Source organism: Camellia sinensis, chromosome 8 (assembly GCF_055761805.1).
Source record: "Camellia sinensis isolate YWXY chromosome 8, ASM5576180v1, whole genome shotgun sequence".
In the NCBI taxonomy this organism is placed as follows: domain Eukaryota; kingdom Viridiplantae; phylum Streptophyta; class Magnoliopsida; order Ericales; family Theaceae; genus Camellia; species Camellia sinensis.
The window spans coordinates 115765994-115780358 of record NC_138968.1 but is presented as its reverse complement, the minus strand read 5'-3'; the positions used below and the strand labels follow the sequence as shown (position 1 = coordinate 115780358).

Below are 14365 nucleotides of genomic sequence, written 5' to 3'. Positions count from 1 at the left end.
TTCATTGCTTATATGTGGTTTAGTATATTTCTACTGGGCTGTGGCTCACCCTTTATGGGAACATCATTTTCAGGTCCAGGTGATAAGCTTCCTCCCAGGACTTAGCTTGGAAGGATTTGGATTTTGAAGACTAATTCTAGTTGTTTGATTTTATTTAATAAATAATCAAGCCTAGGGCTTTGTTTGCATTTGAGTTAGAACTCTTATTTTGTATCCAAGTGTTGGCTTGGAAAGATGTAAGCCCATTGGGCATTTAATTTGATGTTCATGTAATGTTTATTTAGTAACACTCTGATGAATAAATTGTTTTCTTTAAGTAATGCATGTGATGATATACATATAATGGGTTTATTTTGAGGGCGTTACATGTTGGATTTATTTTTCTAGTGTGGCCCAATAGCCTACATATTTTCTACATGTTTTAATTTATTTGGACTCCACAAATAGATAAAGCCAATATTTTGAGATCAAGTTCAGTAAATAGAATTTTAATATAATCACTCTTCTAAGATAAGAAGGAAACCTTGATGGATTAGGAATTCTTCTGATAGAGTTTATCTGGCCCTCTTCTCTCCTCTATATAAGGATGGGTGACTCCCCTTTCATATCATGAGTATTTTTCCATCACTTTAAGTTTTATAGTCATCCTAATAAAGTGAGAGACAGAGAGAAGAAGGTGAGCCAAGAATTAAAGGTTCAACTCTAAGGGGTATTTTCTCAACTTCTCTAATTCAATGGCTGACAAAGGTATATTCGTTTTATTCTTGAGTTGTATTGAATTCAAGATCCTGTAAAGTTTAATTCTGCATTATTATTATGGTTACATGTATTATTAAATCTTACATGTGGTATCAGAGCTTTAGTTTGTGAATCAATGCACTTTGGAATAATAATATATTTATGAATATTGTTATTATAGTTATAATTATTCATAACAACATATTTTTTGTTCATAAGGTTTGAACTCTTGGCATGTGTTGGTTATCTTGAATATACGTTGTATGCTCAACCTTGTAAGCTGCATGCCATATTTATTAGGCAGTGTCTGAATGGTACATCTAATCTCTTTCATATTCATTATGCATCAAAGAAACTCTTTTTGTGTTGTTAAAAGTCTAAGGTTGTGTAAAAGAAGATTTCATTCCTCATTTCTAAATCGTAACTAAGTATGCACATCATGGACTCCCTCACTCACTTTGTTTTGTGATATGTTAGGTGCAAACTTTTATGTTATTCTATATGCTGTTCATATGCCTGTTTTGATTTATTATCAATTTTAGTGATAATAATTTTTATAATCATCATAATATGTTATTGAATTGAGTGTATTGCTTGCTGTTATGATAAAGTGCATAGATTAAAAGCAATTTTAGAATTTTGCTGAATTGTTCGGACTATTAAATAAATATATTTATTTGATTGTATCACATTAGAGGATTATGTTTTTGCTTTGTTTAAATTATGCACACTTATTGTCTATTATTGTTAAATATTTATATATTTTCATGATTTAAAATTGATATCATGATATAATTTTATGACATTGAATATTAAAAATTAAAGTGGTTAATTCATATTAGGTGTAATTCTTATTAACCATTATTTTAGATATTCATGATTGTTATAATACATATATAAATATTCCTGTTCATCCAGAGTTATTATTATTATATTGGTAATAGCAATCACATAAAAGAAATTTTAGAAATCATAAAAATAGTGATCTCATTAAAATTGTGATTGAATTAATGATAATTAAATAACTCAAAATTAATGAATAGAGAATATTGTTGGTTAGTTCCGTATTCATAGGGTTTACTAATTTAGTAGCTGCCAAAGTGGCCTAGATTTGTAAAACTTATGAATATAGAACTACATAAAAGAATTGTTAAAAAGGGTAACATTAAGGTTGATAATATTCTCAATTGCAGTTATAATTAGGAGATTGAGACTAGCCCAAAGGAGAGTCACTTTCAAATAATTATAAACTGGGTAGGATAATATAACTTATGTAATTTGACAGATTAGAATTGAATACCCAAAGGTAACATGACTAGCAGAAAAATTGCATAAATTACTTTAGACCTACATAACTGATTCTTGACGAGTGGACAATAGATATACCTAAGTTTTTCCCAAAGGAAAGACTTATGTGATATCAATAGTTCATCGTAATTCTCAAAGCTTTAATATGTATATTGTTTATGCCTTTTTCCATGTTACTTATGAGATCTTGTGTTAATACCTCTTAAGATCTGTCAAAAAGATAGCTTGCTATCTAAGGTGGTTGGACTTAGAAGGGAGGCTATATTGACTCCTCCGACCTTCCTGGGATCTTACTTGGTTATTGACCAAAGGACTCTTTAGTGACGTTATCCTAACGCTTAAAGTAAAATATGGTTAAAGGCTGTTGAAGATCGATAAGCCACTTGCTGGCACTATTATGGCTGAATTAACAACAATGAAATATAATGGCCACCGAGGAGTTTAGGATCACATCCTCAATATGGCGACAAAGCTGCAAAGCTTAAAACTTTAGGAATGCAAGTTGATGAAACTTTCCTCGTGCAGTTTATTCTCAATTCACTTCCATCACAATACAGTGCATTCAAAATTCACTATAACACCAATAAAGATAAGTGGAATTTGAATGAGCTGACTAATATGTGTGTTCAGGAGGAAGTGAAGTTGAGGGAGGAAGGACGTCAAACTGCATTGCCTGTAACTCATGGAGCTATAAAGAAAAAGAAGGGTAAGTTTGTAAAATCAAAGAAAAATCCACCAAAGAAAAAGACTGAACCTGGGGAAGAAAATCAGGCTAAAAATGGTTTCACTGTCAAGTGCTACTTTTGTGGCAAGAAGGGACATGTGAAGAAAGACTGCAGCAAGCGAAAGGCTTGGTTCGAAAAGAAAGGTAAGAAATTTTTCTTTTGTTTGTTATGAATCAAATCTTGCTGAAGTACCTTCTAATACGTGGTGGATTGACTCTGGGGCCACGACCCACATTACAAATGACATGCAGGGATACCTCTCAACCAAGAAACCGAAGGAAAGTGAAAGATTTGTCTATATGGGGAACCGTCTCAAAGCTGAAGTCGTAGCTGTAGGAACCTATTGACTGATCTTAGAGACGGGTCATCAGATGGATCTAGAAGACACTTTTTATGTTCCTTCAATTTCTAGGAATTTAGTTTCGTTATCCAAATTGGATCGTGTTGGATATTCAGTTTTATTTAATTGTGGAAAACTCAATTTAATGTTTAATTCAAAAGTGATTGGTTCTGGTAATTTATGTGATGATTTATATAAAATTACCTTAAATCATGAGTTTGCACAATCATTAGTAACTCTGCATTCGAATATTGGTTTAAAACGTGGTCTAAATTAATGAAAAATCATCGATCTTGTGGCATAGACAGTTGGGGCATATCTCCAGAAATAGAATTGAAAAATTGGTGAAGAATGGGATTTTGGAAAACCTAGACTTCACTGATTTTCAGATATGTGTGGATTGCATTAAAGGAAAGCAAACCAAACACACCAAGAAAGGTGCCACAAGAAGTAATGAGCTTCTTGAGATAATTCATACAGATATTAGCGGGCCACTCAACATCCCATGTCTTAGTGGTGAAAAATATTTTATCACATTTATAGATGACTTCTCACGTTATGGATATGTGTATCTAATTCATGAAAAGTCTCAGGCTGTTGACATTCTTGAGGTGTACATAACTGAAGTCGAGAGACAATTAGATAGAAAGGTTAAAATAGTGAGATTAGACAGGGGTGGTGAATATTATGGTAAATATGATGAGTCAGGCCAAAATCTTGGCCCATTTGCCAAATTCTTAGAAAAGAAAGGCATTTGTGCTCAATATACAATGCCTGGTATGCCACAGCAGATGGAGTTGCTGAAAGGCATAATCGTACACTTAAAGATATGGTTAGGAGTATGTTAAGTTACTCAATTGTACCTATTTCAATGTGGGGTGAAGCTTTAAAAACTGCAATGTATATCTTAAATAGGGTTCCTAGTAAGGCGGTCCCAACAACTCCTTTTGAGTTGTGGACTGGTAGGAAACCTAGTTTGAGACACTTACATATTTGGGGTTGTCCAGCAGAGGCAAGAATCTTCAACCCACAAGAGAAAAAGTTGGACTCAAGAACAACATCTGGATATTTCATTGGTTATCCAGACAAGTCTAAAGGGTACAAATTTTATTGTCCTAATCACAGTACGAGGATAGTGGAGACTGGTAATGCTAGATTCCTAGAGAATGGTGAAATCAGTGGGAGTGAGAAAACACGAGTGGTGAATTTCGAGGAAATTAGGGTAGATGTGCCAACATTTGACCCTTATCGAAAACTTGTTGTTCCTCAGACTATTCCACAGGCTAAGGAAAACGAACAACATGATGAAAATCCTTCACCACCTTATGTTTCACCACTTCATGAAGATACCACCATTGAAAATATTGTAAAACCACCACAACCGGCAGTTCTGAGAAGATCTCAGAGGGAAAGAAAGCCTGCCATTCTAGATGATTACATGGTGTATCTACAGGAATCTGATTTTGATATTGGGATTAACAAAGATCCAGTCTCATTTTCACAAGCCATGAATAGTGATGATTCTTCTAAATGGGTCAATGCTATAAATGAAGAGTTAAAATCCATGGAACAGAATAGTGTTTGGGATCTCGTCGAATTGCCTAATAACTGCAAAAAGGTCGGGTGTAAATGGGTCTTCAAGACCAAGCGTGACGCAAAAGGCAATATCGAACGATTTAAAGCCAGACTTGTTGCCAAAGGTTTTACTCAAAAAGAAGGCATAGACTATACAGAGACCTTCTCTCCAGTATCTAAGAAGGACTCGCTTAGAATCATCCTAGCATTGGTAGCTCATTATGACTTAGAGTTGCATCAAATGGATGTGAAAACTGTTTTTCTAAATGGGAATTTGGATGAAGAAATTTATATGGAGCAGCCAGAAGGATTTGCAAAGAAAGGTAAAGAACATTTAGCTTGCAAATTAAAGAAATCTATATACGGCCTTAAACAAGCTTCCAAGCAATGGTATTTAAGGTTTAATGATACCATTATCTCTTTCGGATTAAAGGAAAATGTAGTTGATCAGTGTATATATCTGAAGGTTAGTGGGAGCAAGTTCATTATTTTGGTGCTATATGTGGATGATATTTTGTTAGCTAGTAATGACCTTGGCTTATTACATGAAACCAAGGAATATCTCTCCAAAAAAAAAACTTTAAAATGGTTGATATGGGTGAGGCAAACTATGTTTTTGGCATAGAGATCTTTAGGGATCGATCTCGAGGATTGCTAGGACTATCACAGAAAGGATATATTGATCGTGTTTTGGAGAGATTCAATATGCAGTTTTGTTCAGCCGGTGATGCACCCATGATGAAGGGTGATAAATTAAGTGAAAAACAGTGTCCAAGGAATGACTTGAAAAGAAAACAAATGAAGGACATTCCATATACTTTGAGGCTACAAATCATGCTTTATGGTTGCAAAATTTCATCTCAGGACTTGGTGTTGTTGACTCAATTGCCAGGCCGCTGAAGATATATTGTGACAATACCGCAACAGTTTTCTTCTCTAAGTATGGAAAGTACTCCAGTGGTTCTAAACACATGGAAGTAAAGTACTTAGTTGTTAGAGAAAGAGTCCAGAAACAACAAGTGTTAATTGAAAACTTAAGCACATCTCTTATGATTGTTGATCCATTCACAAAGGGATTGCCACTAAAGACATACAAAGAGTATGTTATCAGGATGGGTCTTTTAAGCAACCCTTGATGTGCATGGTTAATCATGAGTGCTTATTTTCATTTGACACTGTTTGTGCAATAATAATTTTGTTTCTGTTTTTCCTGTTCTAAAAGTGTGTGTACACATTAAATTGAATATTGATAAACAGGGAATGTCTTAACAAGACAAATTACAGGGGCCTTTCAGGAAACTAATTATATATCCTGATAATGGACTGGGTTGGTGAAGGTTATCGATGGTGTAGTACATAGAAGGAAATATGACATAAATGTTATATAACCGCTATGACTCACATTGGTGATCTGAAGTAATCACAGTATTATAGTTTCTAATATATCTGAACTTATTGGCTATTTTTTAAAAATTCGTGATCACGTGTCAAAGTTTTTAGTGTGGAATCCAATGAGTCAAAATTTTTTAAGTTGCATATTTTTGAAAAAACTCATAATTGCATCATAATCGGCTTAATGGGACAAGTGGGAGAATGTTGGATTTATTTTTCTAGTGTGGCCCAATAGCCTACATATGTTCTACATGTTTTAATTTATTTGGACTCCACAAACAGATAAAGCCAATATTTTGAGATCAAGTTCAGTAAATAGAATTTTAATATAATCACTCTTCTAAGATAAGAAGGAAACCTTGATGGATTAGGAATTCTTCTGATAGAGTTTATCTGGCCCTCTTCTCTCCTCTATATAAGGATGGGTGACTCCCCTTTCATATCATGAGTATTTTTCCATCACTTTAAGTTTTATAGTCATCCTAATAAAGTGAGAGACAGAGAGAAGAAGGTGAGCCAAGAATTAAAGGTTCAACTCTAAGGGGTATTTTCTCAACTTCTCTAATTCAATGGCTGACAAAGGTATATTCGTTTTATTCTTGAGTTGTATTGAATTCAAGATCCTGTAAAGTTTAATTCCGCATTATTATTATGGTTACATGTATTATTAAATCTTACAAAAATTATAAATAGTAAATTTATAGAGTGTTTTGTTAGGAATGATAATATTATGGCACTTTGTGCTCTTCGTTAAATATGTAATTTTTGTTATGACATATTATGTTCAAGAAAGTTGTGATTTTTGTGATGAAAAAGGTTATGATTTTTATGGTTTATGTTATGAAAGTTTGTAAAATTTTGTAAAAAAGTTGTAAAGAGCACCAGTTTAAGAGTGCATATTGTAATCTCTCTCTCCCAAAAAATATATTTTGTTATTAATGATTAATCTAGCATATGATTTAGGGAAAGACTATCGAGGGGTGTGTACCGTATGATTTGAGGAGTGTGTACTATATGTACCTTACAATTAAAGAAGAAAATGACATAATTTCATAATTTTTAAGTCATAACTATAAAAATAAATAAAAATTATAACAAACAATACATGAGGTATAACCAAACATCTCAAAATAATGCTATTATTAAATAAGAAAATAGGTGCATGTGATAAGAAGTGTGTATGATAGAATTCTCCAAATTATTTAACTCCAATCGTTTTAAATTAAATTGCATGAATTAATTGAAGGAGATTTTTTTAGGATCCCTGATATTAAGATTTTATAGCATAAAGGACATCCAATGTTTTCATAATGTCAAGGGTCCCTCAATATCGATCCAGAAAAAATTTGATCTAGAGAATTTCTATAAACTTCCCAGAGAATTTCTCTTCAAAGAAATTCTGGAAATTTATTTGGACTTCCCAGAGAATGTCTTCCTAGGGAAATTCTGGTCTAGATTCTAGTCTAGAGATTTTCTCTAGATTTCCAAAGAATTTCTCTTGTTTTTGCTAGAATTTCTCTAGGTTCAAACCAGGAATTTTTCCGCCTTCCCAATCACGATGTACAATACACATATCGATTACCAAAATAAGCAACAACAACAACCAATATGCATATACATATATATATAGAGAGAGAAAGAGAGAGAGAGAGAGAGAGAGAGAGAGAGAGAGGGAGACTCACTAAAAGGAGAATTTCTCTAGGTTCAAACTAGAGAAATAATTGAAATTTTTCTGACTTTGTTCACAAATTTCTCTGGCATTGTTCACAGAGAATTTCTCTAGCTTTATTTACAGAGAATTTCTCTGGCCTTGTTCAAAAAAATTTATGTGTTTGTTCACAATTTTAAACCAGAGAAAATTGTTTCAACTAAATCAGAGTAATTTTTGCACAAATCATCACTCTCTCTCCTCCGATCACCAATCATTTCTCTTATTACCAGAGAAATTCTCTGGACTGTACAGACAAATAAGAGAGTGATGATTCCAATCCAACGCAATAAAAATCGATAATACGATACAGAGAGATGAAGAAATACCAAGTTATGATTGGTGATCAGTGAGAACACTGTCCATAGTGCCAGGTTCAAGATCTATGAGGACAGCACATGGAACAAATCTCTTACAAGAAGCCTCATTGTAGTATACATTGACACGTTCTAGTTGCAAATATTAAGTTCCAACATACGTTCCAGTTGGATCTATCCCATGTTCATCACAAACAACTTCCCAAAATTTTGGTCTAATCTGGTTTCCACATTGTCCAACTTGAATGTGCAAGATTTTTCTCTATTTTTCTGAGATTCGAAGATCGGTCAATCGATCGGTCGAGAAATGAATGACTCGATTGATTGAGAGTAGGTAAGACATTTCGGAGGTGAGATTGTTGAAGAAGAAATTGGTAGGTTCAGAGAATGATCTGCGATCTTCATACTTGGATTTGGAGATGGAGATGCTATCGTTAGAGTGAGATTGATCATCAGTGACAGTTATTGGAAAATCACTCAAAGAGTGCTTCTGCTTCCTTTGTTTTTTTCTTGTTTTTCACCATGGATGTCTGTGTTATCATCCATTTTTATAGAGGGAGAGAGAGAGAGAGAGAGAGAGAGAGAGAGTATGAGAAGAGAGATGAGAGAGAATAGGAGAGTGGGTGTTACGTATGGGTGTGGGTAAGGGAGTTTAGACTACAATTTTTTTTTTTTTTTTATTGTAGATTTCTCCCATTACTAAAATTTAGAGAGGGATGTTAGACCAATTTTTCCTTAATTGAATGGGCTCAGTGGGCCATTTGAAAATTAAATAGAAAATTTTTTGAGTTCTATACACAGGTGTATCCTGATTTAGAAACCTATTTCAACAAATTTTAAAATAATTTTACATCTCGGAATTTTGTGGTATTTTCATATGACATTAATACATGGGTATAGTATGCTTGTAAAAATTTTAAATCAAAATTTCTTACGGTGCAAATCCATGTTTGAAAGGTTTTATTGCTTAAATTAGGTTGCTTCTATTTTATTCAAACAAATAGCGTTTTAGAAATGTTTTGGTAAGTTTCCTATTTTTGGAACATTTTTATTTTTGATAGCTTTTCAAATTTAAAAAAAATAATAATAAATGATTTTAAGAATAAAAAGAGAATCAATATGGAAGCAATCTAATAAAAAGAAGTGATAAAACCCATGTATTCAAACAATAGAGTTTTAGAAATTAAGTTTTGAAAAGCTTTTATTTTTGATAACTTTTCAAATTTAGAAGAAAAAAAATTAAATGATTTTAAAAATACAAAGAGAATTTTATGGAAGCAATCTAATAAAAGAAGTGATAAAACTCATTCTTCTATGAACCAATTATAGGAAACATTATGGTGTATCATATGCACTTTACAATTAAAAAGAAAAATAGCATAATTTTAATTTTTTGAGTCATAATTTTAAAAAAATATATATCATAACTAAACACAATATGAGACATTAGTAAAGAACTCATGAGTCATAATTAAAGAAGAAAATTAGTTATAATTAAAGAAGAAAATAGTATAACTAAGATACATAAGGTACATATCCTTTTTAAAACAATATATGTTAGAATTTCCTACCAATCACATAGATGGTTAAGATTAGTTTAAAGGCGAGGTGAATTTAATCCAAATATAAATTTAATATAAAAAGAAATGTTTAAAAAGAATTAGTAATCTTACCAAGATAAAAGGTTAATCAAATATTGGGCAAAAATGGTGCTCAATCAGTGCCTTTTTCTTTTGTACCTAACCTTCTAAATTAAGATATATATTTTGTTATGACAGATCAATGGCTCCAATAAAAATAGAGTTAGATTTCTCTAATTTTCTCCTCAAAAAATTAAATGGAGACAAGGCACACTAATAAAATACATAATTTAATGGGAGAGGGGTGCCTGCTGTACAGCAGGCACTGCTGTACAGCCAAAAGGGCAAAAAGAAAAGAAAAAAAAAACAAAAATATTTGAAGCCCCTTATTTTTGCATTCACGGCACAGCCTGCTGTGCTTAAAGCACAGCAGGCACCCCTTGTCCTAATTTAATAGTTAAAAAGAATAGATCAGGCCTAAATACACACAAATCAAGACAGTTGATACTTTGTAATTCTCAAACAGCTAAGGGAATTCAAATTCATTAGTATATTATTTAAACATCATCAATGAGGTGGGAAGGTCTCTTAGGTTCCAAGTCAACTTGAAAATCAGTACACACAAATCAGAATAGCGGACGAAAATCTATATTGAAGAAACTGAAGAACTTGGAGTTTTATTATAATTATTTAAAATTAATTAGAATTTAATTATAATAATTAAAAGTTTAATTTTTTTAGGATTTTATAAGATTATTTGGAGTTTGTTTATTTAATACATTTTTTAATTATTTACAAAAAAGATGTCTAAAAAAATTAAAAAAATAATATGATCTAAATAAATACACTTATCAACCAAGTACACTTAGGATTGGTTTGGAATGTCCTAAAAAAGTGTACTTTTTGACTTATTAGTGGGTTTGGGTTGGGTTTGGGTTGGGTTTGATGTGATGTGTTAGAGAGGTGATGTGATTTAAATAAGATGATGTGACTTAAATAAGATAATGACTTTTTGACTTATTTAGTACATGCCAAACTAGCCCTTATTTAGCACACTCTCAAACAACTCCAATGTGTTTAAGCGAGACAAATAGGTAGACCAGGCTAGTCGTGAAGGTAGGGAAAACAGTGACTTGATGTGCAGTAATGATTCCGCGTTTTATTTTGAGTGTACAAATGCAATTTGTGTATTTACATAAGTAACTTAGGCACTTTAACTTTTGGCCTTTATGCAGCTTACAATTCCCCAAATTAAAGCTGAAATGGAAAAGACACTCCAGATGGCTTGTTCCGGTGGCTACAAATACTTCCAAGTATGTTGAATGGGATTGTTTAATGAATCTGTCAGCTTTCTGCTTTGCCTATGCTTGAATTTGAAATCCATTAATATTTTCCTGCTCAAGCTTTTAGCTGCCATAATATGGTCATACATGCATTTACATCTTTTTTCATTCTTATTTGGCCGACAGGGCTCATCAAGGTTTTGGGTGGGTTGGAGAGTGGGCGAACACCTGGTTAGTTATTCGCCTTTCTCTTACTTAGTGCTCATATTTTCATTTTCGTCAACACTGACATTTAGCCGCACGTGATCTTTTCTTTCAGTAATGAGTTTGGCAAGAAGGGGGACACCCATAATAACGTGATTCGCCCCCAGACACTTCATCACACAGATATGCACAAGACAAACCACTACGTCCTCGAAACGGCAACATGGCTTCACCGTCTAATCAATGTTGTGAGACACAGAGATAATGGAATCTGTAGAGCTTTGCTAGTTCGATCTCCAACCCGCAAAAGACTGAATCTGTAGCCAGTGATGATGCAGCGACTCCCATCCCTGATTGATTCTCCAAAGGCCCACAATGCCCAATTGTCACTATAAGATAGAAATTTATTAGAAGAAGTGATGAACCGGAAAAAGTTGGGTCCTAGAATAAGCAAAAGTCAGGAATTTGGTTTGGCCAAGAAGAGAGGGAGCAAAGTTTGGGCACTGAGCAGGAGTACAGGGAACTCGCCGATTTCACAATCGAAGCTTCCAAAATCTTGTGTTTTGGATGTGATGGATGGGTTAGACACAAATTTTGAGAGCATTCATTAAATTTCATTATGAGCATTTTTTCTTCATTTATTTATTAAATATTTACGTATGTTTATTCTCTCATTGTTGCGTATACCTTTTACATATGGTCCCAGATTGATATATAGATAATAATTAAGATTTTGTTGGACTCATAATTTGTGCACCCAAGAAAAGGAAAAAAAAAAAAAAAAAAAAAAGAAGTTGTGCTACACCCTCACGGTCAAATAACCAGTGGCTACTTGTTGCAAGTAGGGATGTAAGAAAAATCAATAAAACTGAGTTGATCGATCGAAACCAACCAAAATTTTAGTTTTTGGTCTGTTTTTCATAATATACAGTCTGTTTTGGCTTTGAAACTTTTTGTATTGATACAAATCGAACCGATCGAATATTATATTTAAATATTTTTATATTATAATTTCTTGAACATTATATGAGAAGTAAGTAATATAATACACTTTTGTGATAAAAATTAGAGAGAAAAACATTTATAGAGCAATTTTTATATAGTTTTTTCATTTATTTTTGATGTAAAATTCTATAATCTACTATAATTCTTTTTAAAATTTCATATAAATTTCTTTTCTACATCAAATCGACAAAATCAAACCATAGCATACTGTCTGTGTCAGTTTTTTAATTATAAAAATTGAAAAGATCGATGCAGTGCTAAATATACTCTTAATACTGACCAAAACGAACCACTTACACCCTTAGTTGTAAGAAATTGATGAATGCTCATTTTGTTTTAGAAGTTGGCAAGAGTTGGGTCTTTCCAGTATATAACCCTTGAAATTAATAAGCTTGGGGTATGCTTCTCTCCCTTCCTCATCTCGACTAGAGATGTGCTATCTGATCATTTTTTAAGATTTTTCTAGTATATTATTTATAAAAAATAAAAAATAAATTGATTCTTTAATTAAAACATATTTATTTTATCTCTCATTTGTCATTACAAAAATAAATGCTTTATTTTTAAAAATATACTTGTCCATTTTTTAGGGACAAATATGACAAAATGAAGATGTTACCATTATGGAATCATCTTAATTTTATTTATTTATTTATTTATTTTTTTATAGATGATATACATTAGGAGACCTTGAAATCTTCTTTTATTTTTGTAACATTATATGAGAAATAACTAATATAATACACTTTTGTGATAAAAATTAGAGAGAAAAACATTTATAGAGCAATTTTCATATATTTTTTGCATTTATTTTTAATGTAAAATTCTATAATCTACTATAATTTTTTTAAAAATTTCATATAAATTTATTTTCTACATCAAACCAACAAAATAGAACCGTAGCATACGGTTTGTGTTAGTTTCTTAATCATAAAAATTGAAAAGATTGGTGTGGCGCTTATTTGACAATCTTCACTGTATATTAAATAAATAAATAAATTTTGTTTGTGTACTTAACAACAAACGGAATACAGAAGAAATAAAGGAAATGAGAGAGTTTGTTTGATTATAAAAATCAAACCAGAAAATAAAATAAAATAAATAAAACAGATTTTTATTTTGTTACAAAAACAAAATGAAATTTTGAAACAGAAAAATAATAAAATAGAAAATAAATTAATTACTTACCAAATTAATTTCTTGAACAAATTTTCTGATCAAGTTCAGTGTTTAACAGTGTGTCCTTAAGACAGATTCATCCTCTCCATGGTGTTTTCAGATTATGGATGTCTATCTCCCAAGATAAAATGATCAACAATAAACAATAGCAGCACTACAAATTGTTTGCACAACGAACACATTTTGTGTTTACACTCTTTCTCACAAGAAAATAATGTAGCAAAATGTAGAGAGAAATTGCAAAATATTTTGGACGAAAATTGAAGTAAAAACATCAAATGAGGGGCTGCCTATTTATAGATGGAGTGATGGTTGTTTAATTTGAATTAAACAGGTACAGATTTGAATGAATAGGTATGGTACCTGTTCGGTTTGAATAAATAGATACAAATTTGCTGGGCCCAAATTTTGAACAGATAAAACCTGTGTTGAATAGATTTGAATCTGTCTGGGTGGGAAAAATAAAATCGGAGCCAATTTTGAAATTAATTTTCGAAATTCAAATTTCAAAAAATTAGAATTTAATTTTAGAAAAATAAATTCAAATGTTTTTTTCCCAAAAAGATAGGTATTGGGCTGAACAAGCCCAACCCAACCACACACCAGCACCCAAGACCAGCCTAGATCGATCGGACGGACGACGGGGGGTTGCACACGTGTGTGTGTTTATTTTGGGTCCAATGGGTCTAGCTCACTTTGCCCATAATCTCCCTCTCTACAAAACTTGGGTGCCCCTTGGGGCCTACTCCAAGTTCCAACCCCAAGTCTTATAAACCCACTCAAAGATTCCCACCAAATCAATGTGGGACAAGCCTTCATTCAAACCATTAGGAAATTTTACCAAAAACACCATTTCCATGGAGTTCTCTTTGGCTTCAATTTCTCATTCACCCGATAATGGTTTTGAGCAACCAAATATACCACGTGAATCACAACGCGACATAAAACGCGTTACCACTTAGACCCGCCAACTTTGGCACCTGGGTCCCACCTAAAAATTAGACCAAAGTT

The 14365-nt window shown here is 32.4% G+C and overlaps 1 pseudogene; it reads left to right on the top strand.

Moving 5' to 3' along the window:
- Positions 1-11844, top strand: part of LOC145797438 (protein PSK SIMULATOR 2-like) — a 185248-nt pseudogene extending 173404 nt beyond the window's left edge.
- The last annotated feature ends 2521 nt before the right edge of the window (positions 11845-14365 follow it).